Source organism: Protopterus annectens, chromosome 6.part1, assembly GCF_019279795.1.
Source record: "Protopterus annectens isolate FY-2018-M chromosome 6.part1, PAN1.0, whole genome shotgun sequence".
Lineage (NCBI taxonomy): Eukaryota > Metazoa > Chordata > Ceratodontiformes > Protopteridae > Protopterus > Protopterus annectens.
Window position 1 is genome coordinate 522,861,051 of NC_056738.1, and position 12,582 is coordinate 522,873,632.

General features: G+C 43.1%; 1 protein-coding gene across 2 annotated transcripts in view; it reads left to right on the forward strand.

Moving 5' to 3' along the window:
- The first annotated feature begins 5,567 nt into the window (after nt 1-5,567).
- Nucleotides 5,568-12,582, forward strand: part of LOC122805663 (RNA-binding protein 4-like) — a 269,072-nt gene continuing 262,057 nt past the window's right edge. For both annotated transcript variants that reach the window (XM_044075976.1, XM_044075975.1), the window contains exon 1: nt 5,568-5,657. The gene's annotated coding sequence lies outside the window, so the exon portion shown is untranslated. The remainder of the gene's footprint in view (nt 5,658-12,582) is intronic.

Below are 12,582 nucleotides of genomic sequence, written 5' to 3' on the forward strand. Positions count from 1 at the left end.
ATTTAGTTACATAGTATGGAGAACACAAATGGAGCTAAAGGCAGAACAGAGGCAAAATGTAAGGTGAGATGGTCAGCCTTCAGGTTGGTAGAGAGTGATTGAGAAGAAGGACGAATGAGCAGAATGGGGAAGGAGTCAAAGTATGGGGAGGTAGCAGTGAGGGGTAGAGAGGTAGTGGCAAGAAAAAGTGGGGGGGTGACAGAGAGAGATGGAAGAGTTGGAATGATTTGGGGGGGGGGGTTTAGGGAAGGAATTTACAGAGACAAGTCCAGGTATTAATCTGGTACTGTTTGAGACCATTCTTGAATTCATGTGCTGGAGTTATTTTTCTTATGGTCATGGGCAGCATGTTCCCTGCAAGAGCAGGGGAATAGCTATATGAATTTTGGCCAGTAGATCTTTTGGTTTTGTAAATTAAGAGGCATTGGTCAAAGCTCCTGAGGGTTCGGGGGGAGGGTGTGGATGGAAACTAGACTGGAGAAATCAGAGCATGAGGTGGCTTGTTGAGTATGGAATGGATGATAAGCTGAGAGAGTAGCAGATGGTGGGGGAACTCTAGCCCTGGGTAGCATCCTGCCAACGCCCAGAATGATACCGCAGTACAAGGACAAAATGATTGACACCAGAAGCTTAGCCAATTGTTGAAGGCATTCTAAGGGGATCCAATATCTGCCTGGAACGACATGGTCGACAGATCACGATTCTTTGCCAGAGATGTCCTGCATCTGTTGCCCCTGGGATTCTGGGTAATGGCAAAGGCTCTTGCAGCCCCATAGTGCCTTTTTTAGGCAAGGTTCAAATGACAAATTCACCACCATAACAGAAACAGGCAAGCAAAAACTGAGAGTAATGCTACTCAATGCTAGAAGTTTAAATCTCAAAATGCACTAATTTGAGGCACTCCTTAAAATGGAGAATATCGATATCTGTGCAGTGACCGAGACCTGATTCAAGGCTCTAGACAGCACCCCTGCATTACCAGGCTATAACTCATACCACACTTTTCGGCCATCTAATCTGGACCAGAACACCAAAGGTGGAGGTGTGTCTATATTCATTAAAGATATCAACATCTCCAGGCTAGTTGCGCAGCATGATGCATGGTGCTGCGCAACACCTCCAGGCTAGTTGCGCAGCACAATGCATTCGAGGTTATCCAAATGCAACTAACTCTGGGCAAAACTGTAATCCAAATTGTAGCTTGCTACAGATCCCCCACCATGCCCCAGGATTCCCACTCCTCTTTTCTTGATATACTGGAAAATATTAGGGTTCAACCAAATACCCTAATAATGGGCGATTTCAACTACCCCACCATTAACTGGGAAAACTATTCATGTACCAACTCCTTCACTCAACTATTTCTGGAATTCATAAATTCCAATGCCCTGTCTGGATCAACATATCCACACCCCCAACATAGGCAACAATATCCTAAACCTAGTCATTACCAACATGAGTGACTGGTGTTCCACACCTGAAGTCAACCCCTCATTGGTCAGATCAGACCATAAGCTACGTCACCCTAGATATCCACATCCCGCCCCCCACCCACCATTAAGGAAACCACGGTAAACAATTTCTACAAAAGCCAGCTTCATGCTTCTTAAGATAGAAGTGGTGAACTTCAGGACACCCATGCAGACGGACAATACAGTTACGACTGCTGAATCCTACACAAATGCACTCTATAAGCACTTACAAGAGTGCATGGATCGTGCTATCCCAAACAGAACCAAGACGGTATCCTCCAAAAAAGGAAGCCAATCTGGTGGTCCCCTGCCATAAACAAACTCTACAACAGAAGGAAGAAACTGTTGTAAAAGAGAGTAAAATCCCATGCGTGGAGAAGCTCCCTGGTCAGCCTCAGTAAGAAGCTGAGATCCCTTAGAAGATCTTCCAAAGCTAGCTATGAAAACAAAAAATTGCCACTGATTCTAAGGGTAACCACAAAGCATTCTATAGCCGTGTCAATAATCTCAATGGCAACACCCAGATCTGCTCCGAGTTACAGCACAATTACAGAACCAACTGATATTGCCAACATCCTGGCAGATAGGTTCAGTGCTAACTTTACCCCCCTCTCACCCTCTAAAGGGCCCATATCTATACAGGAAGAATGCAGAGTCCCTGTAATCACATCTATGCAGGTAAAAGCTGCACCCTCTAAAACCAAAAACACAGCATCCATGGGACCGGACAAAATCCCAGGTTGCGTTTTACACGAACTTCAGAACGAACTGGCTCACCACCTAAGCACCATGTTCAATCATAGTCTCACGTCAGGCTTTGTGCCCACTGAATGGCGCACAGCAACAGTTATCCCACTCCACAAAGGGGGAGCCACCACTGCTCCTGGAAACTATTGCCCTATTAGCCTGGTCTGCAAGGCCATAGAACGTATCATTATGAAACTCATAAGCAAAGAAATTGGTAACCGCCAAACTATGGACCTCTCCCAGTTCAGGTTTGTGAAAGGCAGATCATGCCTTCTGAACCTGATCAACTTCTTTGAGGCAGTCACCAAAGCCGTAGACGATGGTAAGGTGGTTCACACAGCCTATTCTGACCTTGCCAAGGCTTTCGACACCACCCCCCATTCTGGAATTATAGCTAAACTCACTAAACTGGGTATAAATTCCTACGTCAAAAGATGAGTTGCCAACTGGCTCACTGACAGAACCCACAATGTAAAAGTTGCAGACTCCAAATCTGACTTCAAACCAGTGACAAGTGGAGTACCACAGGGTTCAGTCATGGGACCTCTCCTGGTTGGTATCTACTTCTCTGAAGTGCAGGCTAACACAGAAGGCCTCTGGCTAACGAAGTTCACAGATGACTGCAAACTAGGAGCCATAGTCGAGTCCCCATATGATGTGGACATCCTACAGAAGGGCCTCACTGAGAAAGATGCCTGGTGTCAGAGGCATGGCCTCAAGCTCAATGCCAAAAAGTGCATTGTCATCCCCTTTGGTAAAAACTCTGTACCCATGAACTACCACATAAATGGCAGTCTACTTAATGCTGAATGTGTGATAAGAGACCTTGGGACCCAGGTGGATAGTAGTCTCTCCTTGGATAATCACATCACCACAGTAGTCAGGAAATCCTTTTATGTGGCACACCTAATCACAAAAGGGTTCTAATCCAGGAAAAAAAAGAGGTAATTGTTCCCCTCTACTCAGCACTCATTAGACCCATTATAGAATACAATATGCCCCTTTTGGAATGTACCTCACAAGACATCTGCAGCAGCTGAAAAGGCCACAGAAGTACCTCACAAAGAGGATTACTGGCCTCAAACAGATGCCCTACACTGACGGTCTCAAATAACCCCAACTTTACTCTGTAGCATATTGCCTACTCCGAGGAGATCTCTGCCTAACAAATAAAGGTATGTTAAACAGAGCTGTTGGACATGCTACACCTAAAGAAATCCCAATCCCTCCGAGCTACACACTCTAGGGACCTAAACCTCATCATCACAATAAACAGGACATGCTGGAGGGATAGATTCCTGCCCAGTGACTTCTTATACTCTGGAACAAGCTACCCATCTATGTCAAGCAAAGTTCCTCATTAACACTCTTCAAAAAAATCTTGATGAGTGAATGGGAAATAGGAAATACTCCCCGGGGTTCACTTCTGCTCGACAGGGGCACAGGAAATCAACTTTCTTGGGTGATGTAAGCTGCAGAACATTACTTAGGCCTTTGGGCCAATAGCCTAGTACCTATGTAAGAAACTATGAGTAATGGTATATGCAGGAGTAGTGGTACTATCAGCATATGTAGTGATGGACGAGTTGACAACCTTCTCTATGTTACTGTTTTGAGTGAGAGACAGCATAGATTTTAGATTCTTGGTGTAAATACATCTCCCACATTCTGTACTAGAGTGTGTTACTAGTAGAAGGTTGCTTGTGTACATGTGGCAATCGCTATACTGCCTCAAGAAGGTGGCCTAATGGTTAAGGTGTTTGCCTTACAAACACAAGGTGCAGGGTTTGAGTCTCACAAGGGATAATTGGCTAAGCTTAAAATGATTCGCAAGGGCAGTTAGCATAGTACTAACCTATGAACCTAAGTGACCCAAATCAACAAGGTTAGCAGGAAAAAGAAGGGTAGTCCAACTGTCCATAATGCTAGGTTGAAGACTGTTGTCACTAGGGGTCGCTATTCAGAAATCGATCATGCAGGAGCTCAGTGGATGGATATTTCTGCCTGGGTTTTAGGGAAAATTTGTTGAATTTAACTGTCCTGATATGGCACACAACTACATGGCAGTGCTCAGTGCTGCACGATCCACAAACGAGCAGAAACCTCAAATGCATAACCTAAATACCAAAAGCTAAAAACCTTGAAAAAATTTTAAGAAGATTCAAAAGGACCAATGAGGATACTTATTATAGGTTCATAGGTTGGTACTGGGCTCCCGAAGGCATATATTAGCCCAGCCACGTTGTGCGGTATTAATCGCCCCTTTAGTAGTTCCCTAGACCCTTGTACTAGCTGCTAGTACCCTTGGCCCCTATCTAGTAGTGCTGTTGGTGTGATCCCCGGTGTGAACTTTCTGTTACCCATCCAATCATCAAGGTTCCTCTTTAAGAGTGATAGTGAGGGGCTCTGTCTTATGTAGATCGGGACCCTGTTCCATAGTAAGGGAAGTCTCTGTGAAGGGAAAGCCAAACCCTAGACCAGCGTGCCTTTACCAGACAGCTCCAAATCAGCACAATTGTCTCACAAAAGTACAGAATGGCTCATTGAAATCCAAGATGGCCTGAAAAACATGCTCACTACAAACACTTCTAGAAGCAACAAGCCTGTATCTGGACTATGGTACAGCTACTAGCTACCCAAGTTTCAGCCAGATACACTACAGAATGTTTAAAACAGCACAAACATAGCAGTTAAACACCATAAAACTTTAAAATAGCAGAAAATCAGCAAGGGGGCTCTAAAGAATGTTTAAAGCAGTTAGCAGATCAGTTATTTTAACACTGCAGAAGAGATAGCTTAAAAACAGTGAACATACCAGTAAATAATTAACAATGAAACTAACAAAAACTTTGTAAACAGTGAAAACAGCAAAACAATTCGATTTAACAGGAGCAATAAAGCAGACAATTGCAGTACAACAGTATACTTCAGCACAATGTAAAAGTAAGGGGCAGGAAATAAAAAACTGCATTAAATAGTATAAATAAGAAAAAAAAAAGGCACCTTAATATTTATTTTTGGAAGCTCAGAAGCTTCTAGACGTTTAGTCTCTCGGCTCAGAATTGTGGTTGGCAGCCCTAACAAATAATTAGGAGTTGATAGACTTCTTTTACTTCAGAAAAAGTGAATTAATTCATATTCTCTTATGTTGTCAACATATGAAGTTCGCAGTACTAATACTTTATAAAGTGATCATCTCCGAACATTTCTGGTTTTGGTCCTATTCATTTGATAACTAAAGACATTTAAGATGTATGTGCTGTTTTTGCAGCGTTTTTGAAATAATTACTGTTGTTGGTATAGTCAACTATTCACTGCGCCACCCGGAGGTAATCCTGGCCCTAACACGGAAGTAGGAAGGCGTTGCAATTATGTTGATTCTGAAGTCCTTCCTTTTTCCGTTGCTATTGTAGTGGGTTTTCCTTGTCGGAGTTAAAGGTATGGCGGAAAAAAAAAAAACATGTTGTACTTGTTTCTACATGTATGTCTTCTAGTGATTGTAAAGTAGTATGGTATATAAACTGTGTTTGCATTATTGTATAGTTGCTTCCTGTTTTTTTTTTCTTTTGTTTGTATAACACAATCGGGAGCTGTTATAAATATGCGGGCGTTTTGATTTGTTCCTGCGTCATTATGTGGGTTTAGTATGAGCAGTTAGGCTAGACTTAAGGTTTAGGATGAAATGGATTATCCTGAGCAGTTCGGCTAGACTTAAGGTTTAGGGTTAAATGTGGGGTTTGGGGTAATTTTCGTCTCCTAGATTATGTATTCACTTATTACATGCACCCACATATATATATAATTCGGATGGTTTTACGTAGTATATTTTGCTGAACACCGTCGTGTTTTAAAATATATTGTTTGCAATGAACTTTTAGCACCTCCCTTTTCGCCAAAGAAAGTGGTATTAATGTGTTGCGCCATTTTGCGGCGTCATTACTTTAAACCTGGTATTGTGCTATCGGTTTATGTGTCTGGTGTAGCATTTTTGCATTGTATGCAAATAGCGACTTTTTTCTGCCTTCCTTATTTAAACGGTGGTTTTCTTCTCTACTGCAGCCTCCTTTATTTGGCAAACGGTGTAGATGTGAGCCCTTGTTTGGGAAGTATAGTTAGCTTCTCCAGCTAAAAACTTAAATAGCTTAGCTTGTAGTACTTTGGGCACGAAAGTGGGAGGTCTCATACTTAATAACATACCTCGCGGTGTATACTGGGACACTTTTTTTTTTATTTGCTGTCTTGCTATTGTTTAATTGGGGAAAGGCCAAATGGGTACCATGACATTTTTTTAGCTGAGGCTAGGGGAGAAAAGCTCCAATAGATTAGTGTGTGTAAACAAGGTCTAAAGAAATGTGTACAAAAAATAAACTTTCATTTATGATGAATAAACAGACCGGAAATGGTATTGGATTATTAAGTACCTCTCGGACTAGTCTGCGCAGAAGTGGGCGTAACATCAGTGATTGACTGGTGAAACGGGCCTGCCCTGGGGTGGAAAAGACAGTACCTGTTTCTTCCGTTTTTTTAGGGGGCCCCCTACAAACGAAATATACCAACTCCGAGATTGCATTTCTTCTTTTGTATTACAACACTATCCCACCAGATGCGCACTAACAAGCACCGCCCAAGAGCCCCCGCGTGACGTTTACTGTTCGTCTACTTCTGAATAAACATTAATAGAACTGTGCCAGTCATATGAATATGTAAAACATTGATTGCAAATTACAGCGTAATATATAAGTATGTATGTAGGTAGCCTATATGTAATTTTCATACAAACACAGAGAAACAAGCTAGTGGAAAAGTTGTCGCTGTTAATTGCATTGAATAGCAACGGAATGCGTACAAGTACTACACTTAAATCTTTGCCCACACCTGTTTCAAGCGAAATATTGTAAATATAAATGTACTGACATTACTTAATTGTTCAAAGTTAAAGGGTAAGAAAAAAAAACCTGTACATACCTCTTGCATGAAATGAAAGAAACGTGTACAATTTAAATAAAGAAGCATAGGGTGCGGGGGCCTGCCCCCCTGCAAAAGCACAACTGCCCAAAGAGGGACTGTCCCTCGCAAAGTGAGACAGGTGGTAACCCTGATTGTGTCAAGCTCTGGTTAACTTCTTGACACTGTGAACTAAGTTTGTGCCCGGCTATGAAGTAACACTGTTTAATAAAACAGAAATCCTCCACGATAATGACCGTTTTCTTCAGCATATTCAAATACTGAGTGCTCACTGTGAATATTCATGAAGCTACATCAAAATCTGCATGCCTTGTCTGTCGGACATGATTACCATGATGCGTCACATGGCCTTCACCTGCCAATCACATTCTCTGCGCCCATTTCTGAGCAGAAATGCCGGTGGGGTAGTGTTTTAATATAAAGGGTTGCCCCAGCGGATCACCTGTCCACTCATGATTGGCAGTGAAGTTTTACGGTGCGAGTTGCCAGCCCGGCGCCCAACCTTCCACAGAAGACTCACACCTAGGGCCAATTTAGAGTTCCCAATCCACCTTGAAGAAAAGAGCAAACTAGGAGTAAACTATGAATATTCATGTCATCTGTATGAATTCTGCTTTACTTTCACAAATGTTGGATGGTGGGCGGTGCCTTCTGCGCATTACTAATACAAAAACCCAGGAAATATCATGCAAAGATGTGAAGTATATGACTTTTATTGAGTGATATTGGTGCATATTACAGAACATTACTGAAGTAAAAAAATTAGTATAAACTTGCATCACTAAGCAGTAGTATATCACAGTCAAAGCAATGATATATGAATATTTAATAATGTTGGTTTTCAGTCTAATAAAATAATAGAACTGCCTATGTTTTCAACTGCAATAAACTCTCTTCAGATAAGACTTACAGAGCTAGTTGGAAATTAATAATTTGGTAAGAGGAGGAAGTCATGAGTATTTGGATATTTTTAGTCTGGACCTAAAGCAAATTCTAGTATGGTATTAAGCGTAGTGTGAGGTCTATCTTAAAAGCCAGGATATTGGCTCTTTCATAGTTTAGATGATTGCTGGATTTTGGGGTTTCTGTTAGGTGTTGGTCCTTTTGAGTTTGTACCATTTGATTGTACTGGTGATGGTGTCAGTATTTTATGTGCTATTAAAGGGTTTGGTTCGGGAATTTGGATGCAGACTTGCTTATTTTATTATGATACTGTTCAAGCTTCTTCATCCGTGTAGTGTGAAGGTATTGAAAGTTGTAGCTCAATACAGCAGGCTGAGAAGTAAGAGGGATGCTTCTGTTAACTTTCTGCTGTGGTTAGTGAGAAATGGCCTGACTTTATCGAGTAGTCATAATTTGCAGAGTATTGACTTTTTTGACAACAACTCTGACGTACTGATCAATTTAAGTTTGTCGTTTATGAAATGACGCAGAATAGCTTGGATCATAGGAAATTGCTAGGCTATTGGCCCTGAGGCCCTTACAAGCCTAGCCAAGAATTTAGCCTATGTTCCAAGAAGTCAGTACCCTATGCCACTGTCCAGCAGGGACATAGGTGGAATCCCAGGGGTCTATTTTCTGCTCCCCATCCAGTTGTCCTAGGTTGTGATTAAGAGTTTAACAAGGTACTCTGCTTTATGTGGAAAGGGAGTGTATTCCACAAAAGGGGAGTCTGTGGGATACAAATCTATCCCACCAAAAAGTCCTATTGATGTCACAGAGCAGGTTGAGGTCTCGCATGTGGGTTACGCGAATGGAGCTTGACTTGCGGATATGCAGCAGTCCTATCAGGGCGGGGTCTGAGATTGCTTTGTATGCCAGACAGAGGTCACCTCTGAGGAGTTTGTAGGAGACTAAGCAGAGGGACAGGACTGTTAGCCTATCTATGTAGGATAGATAGCTCCCCTGAATGAAACACCACGATCCACAGTATCCAAATCCTTTATTGAGCAAAGCACATAGGCAATAGGTTAAGCGCTTTCATCTACTCAACGTAGATTTCTTCTGAATCTTCCTTGCCGCGGAGCCCAAAGCAGAAGCAATTCTGCACGAGTGCCGGTCGGCAGTTTACCTTTTTTGGTTTCCGACTACAGAGTTGAAGTCAACTACAGCTAAGTACCCCATTGGGGATCCTCTTTTCTTGCCTTAACGAATGTCAGAAAAAGTTAACAATTGTCTTATCAGATTTCCCCATAGAGATTTTCATTCCTATTGTATTTGTTTAGGTTTTGACCATGACATTCCTAATTGTGATCTCTGTGCTTCCTTTAATCCGCGTACCATTTGTCGTCGGGCTAAGCATTTTGTCGGTATGTCGTCCGCTGGTCTTCAGATGTTCCTAAGAAGCGTAAGGATAAGGACCGCGACAGGCTTCAGAGGGTCAAGTCTTCCGATGATAAGTTGGTTGTCAGCCCTGCGGTAGCCAGTGAGGCGCCTTTGCAGCCCCTGCAGTTTGCGGATTTTCAACTGCAGGCCTTGGATGAGGCCATTTCAGAGTCCCCCAGGCCTCCAGCTTCCATTTTGTCTTCGGACCTTCCACCTGTCGCTTCTTTAGTTGGCTCCAGAGCTGCTAAACTGGCACCGGTTTCCGAGGCCTCCATTCTTCGTTCTGGCCGCAGGCTCATACCGACGACATCTTCCTAGACTTCGGCGGTGGCCAAGCCTCCCGAGTCCTTCAGACTTGCAAGTAAATCCTCCAGTTGTAGGCCTGTGGAGAAACAGGCTCCAGCTTCCTTACGTTCCCCTCTATCTCAAATGGTTGTAATGGCTAATGACCTTTTGACTCTTATTAGGGGTTCACAGCCTCCTCCTTCAAAAAGGGGTAGGGGTGTTTATCTAGAAGTTTTATCTTGTTCAGGTTCTGATACTTCTAGCATTTCTGCTGATGAAGAGGAAGTTTGCCAGGTTTTTTTTCTCCTTTTGAGGATTCAGATGCGGAGGAATCCATTCCCTCTGCTTCTCCTTCAGATGATTTCTCCTTTGGTGACACTTTGAATACTCTTTGGGAGTATTTTAAATGGGAAAGTCAGGATTATCCCCAAGCTAAGAAAAGGATCATAGAGTTTTTGGATTTGCCTCAACATAAGCCTCTGGCTATTCCTCCAGTGTTGGAAGTCGTTGATGATGTTTTTCTGGAAAATTCCTTGACTCCGAATTTTATTCCTCCTGCTCTCAGGAAACCTGACAGGTACTGTAGAGTCCCTGATTCTCATTTGTTTCTTTTTAGGAATCTGCTAGCTGAACCAGAGGTTATTTCTCAAGGGCCTAAAGGAGTTAAGGCCACTGTTACCAAAAATCCTGTTCCTTCTGACAGGGAATCTAGGAACCTAGATACATGGGATAAAAAAGTTTATACCTCTGCCACTCTTGCTATTAGGTCTACTCATTGCCTTTTTCATATGCTTAAGTATCAGCAGCACACCTTGGAGGCTATTAAGTCAAAGATTGCTAAAGGATATGCAGGATTTGCTGAATTCTACCATTCATTACATTGTGGTTTTGACATTCTAGAGGCTTCCTGCAGGGCGATAGCTACTGGATCTGTTATCAGAAGGCATGCTTGGCTCAGGGAACAGCCCCTTCCAGTGGCTGTCAAGTCTAAGCTTTTAGATGTACCTTTACACAAGGACAGTCTTTTTGGCAGCAAAGCAGAGGAAGTGCTCAAAAAGATGGAGGATAAGGCTAAGTCTATGCAAACAGTTAAAGACTTTCTGCAAATTCAGCCTCCTCGCTTCAGCAGGAATTATCCTTCTAAGAGTTGGATGTTTCCTGATACCAGCAGGCAGAACTGTTCTAGGACTAGAGGTTACAAATCTTCTAGGGGGCAGGTGGCTACCCCTTCAAAGGTCTAAGCGATGGCATGCTTCCACTTTTAAGGCGGGAAGTTCTAAGTCTACATCTCGATCCAAGCATTGTCAATGACTCTGTCCAACTACTGCCTGCTCCTGCTTGTCCGGAGTTTCCTTTAGGGGGAAGGTTGGCCATTTTTGCAAATGTCTGGGCCACCTTCATAGACGACAAATGGGTACTCGGAACTGTATCCCTAGGGTACAGGTTTTCTTTCCACACCTTTCTGGTGCCAGGATTCCCAGACACTTCTCCAAATCAAAGGGCAGAAGTAGAAAAGCAAATTTTGTCCCTGTTAGTCTGGGAGCAATAGAATCCGTTCCTGCTCTGCAGGTAGGCCAGGGCTTTTATTCCAGACTTTTCTTAGTTCCAAAAAAAGAAGGAACCTGGCATCCTATCCTAGATCTATCCATACTGAACTCTTTCTTGGTAATTCCAAAGTTCAAAATGCTCACTCTGCATCAGTTGCTACCAATGTTAGACAATGACTCCTGGCTGGTAACTTTGGATTTCAAAGAAGCTTATGTGCACATCCCTATCAGGGAAAGTTGCAGGCAATACCTTTGTTTCAGAGTGGGCAAGCAACATTATCAATTCTCTGCACTGCCCTTTGGCTTATCTACTGCTCCCAGAGTTTTCACAAAGTGCCTGGCTCCAGTCATTGCTTTTTGTAGGCAGAATTAAACTCAGATTTATCCATACATGGACGACTGTCTAATTCAAGCAAATTCTCAGGAAAAGCTGTTAAAGGATGTGGAATGTATAAAGAATCTTCTCTTTACCCTGGGTTACACTCTCAATGAGGAAAAATCAAAAATGGTTCCAACCAAGGATATAACATTCCTGGGAGCAAGTCTGAACACAGCTGCCCAGATGATATATCTCACCCAGGAGAAGCCGGCAAGTCTTTCAGTTTACTTCAAGGATTTGGCAAGCCTGTCCCAGCTCCCTGCAGGCTCTGGGATACATGGCCTCTTGCATTCTCATGATTCCATATGCAAGACTGCATATGAGGAAATTGCAGTGGTACCTCAAGAACCTTTGGTGTCAACACACACAGGACCTGGATGTGATAATTCCACTGCTTCCATGTCTACAGAGTTTCTTTGGTGGGCGACAGCCTGCCTGCAAAACAAAAGCATGCCTTTTCGCCCACCTCCTGCCATTCAAGTTCTTACCATGGATGCATCGGACTACGCCTGGGGAGCTCGCCTGGATGGCAGATGCATACAGGGACGTTGGAACGCCCAGCAGATGCACTTGCACATAAACCTGAAGGAGTTGGTAGCAGTTTAGCAGGATTTACTGGCTTTCAGTTATCTTCTTTCTCCAGGAATTCTGCTTGTCAGAACAGACAACACCACAGTAATGTGGTACATCATCAAACAGGGAGGGACTCATTCTTACCCCCTGTGCAGACAGAGCATGATTCTCTGGTCCTCAGCAGCATCCTTAGGCCTGCATCTCCTAGTTCAGTTTCTTCCAGGAAGACTCAGTGTTTTAGCAGACCAGTTGAGCAGACAGACCCTGGATCCTCACGAGTGGCAACTGA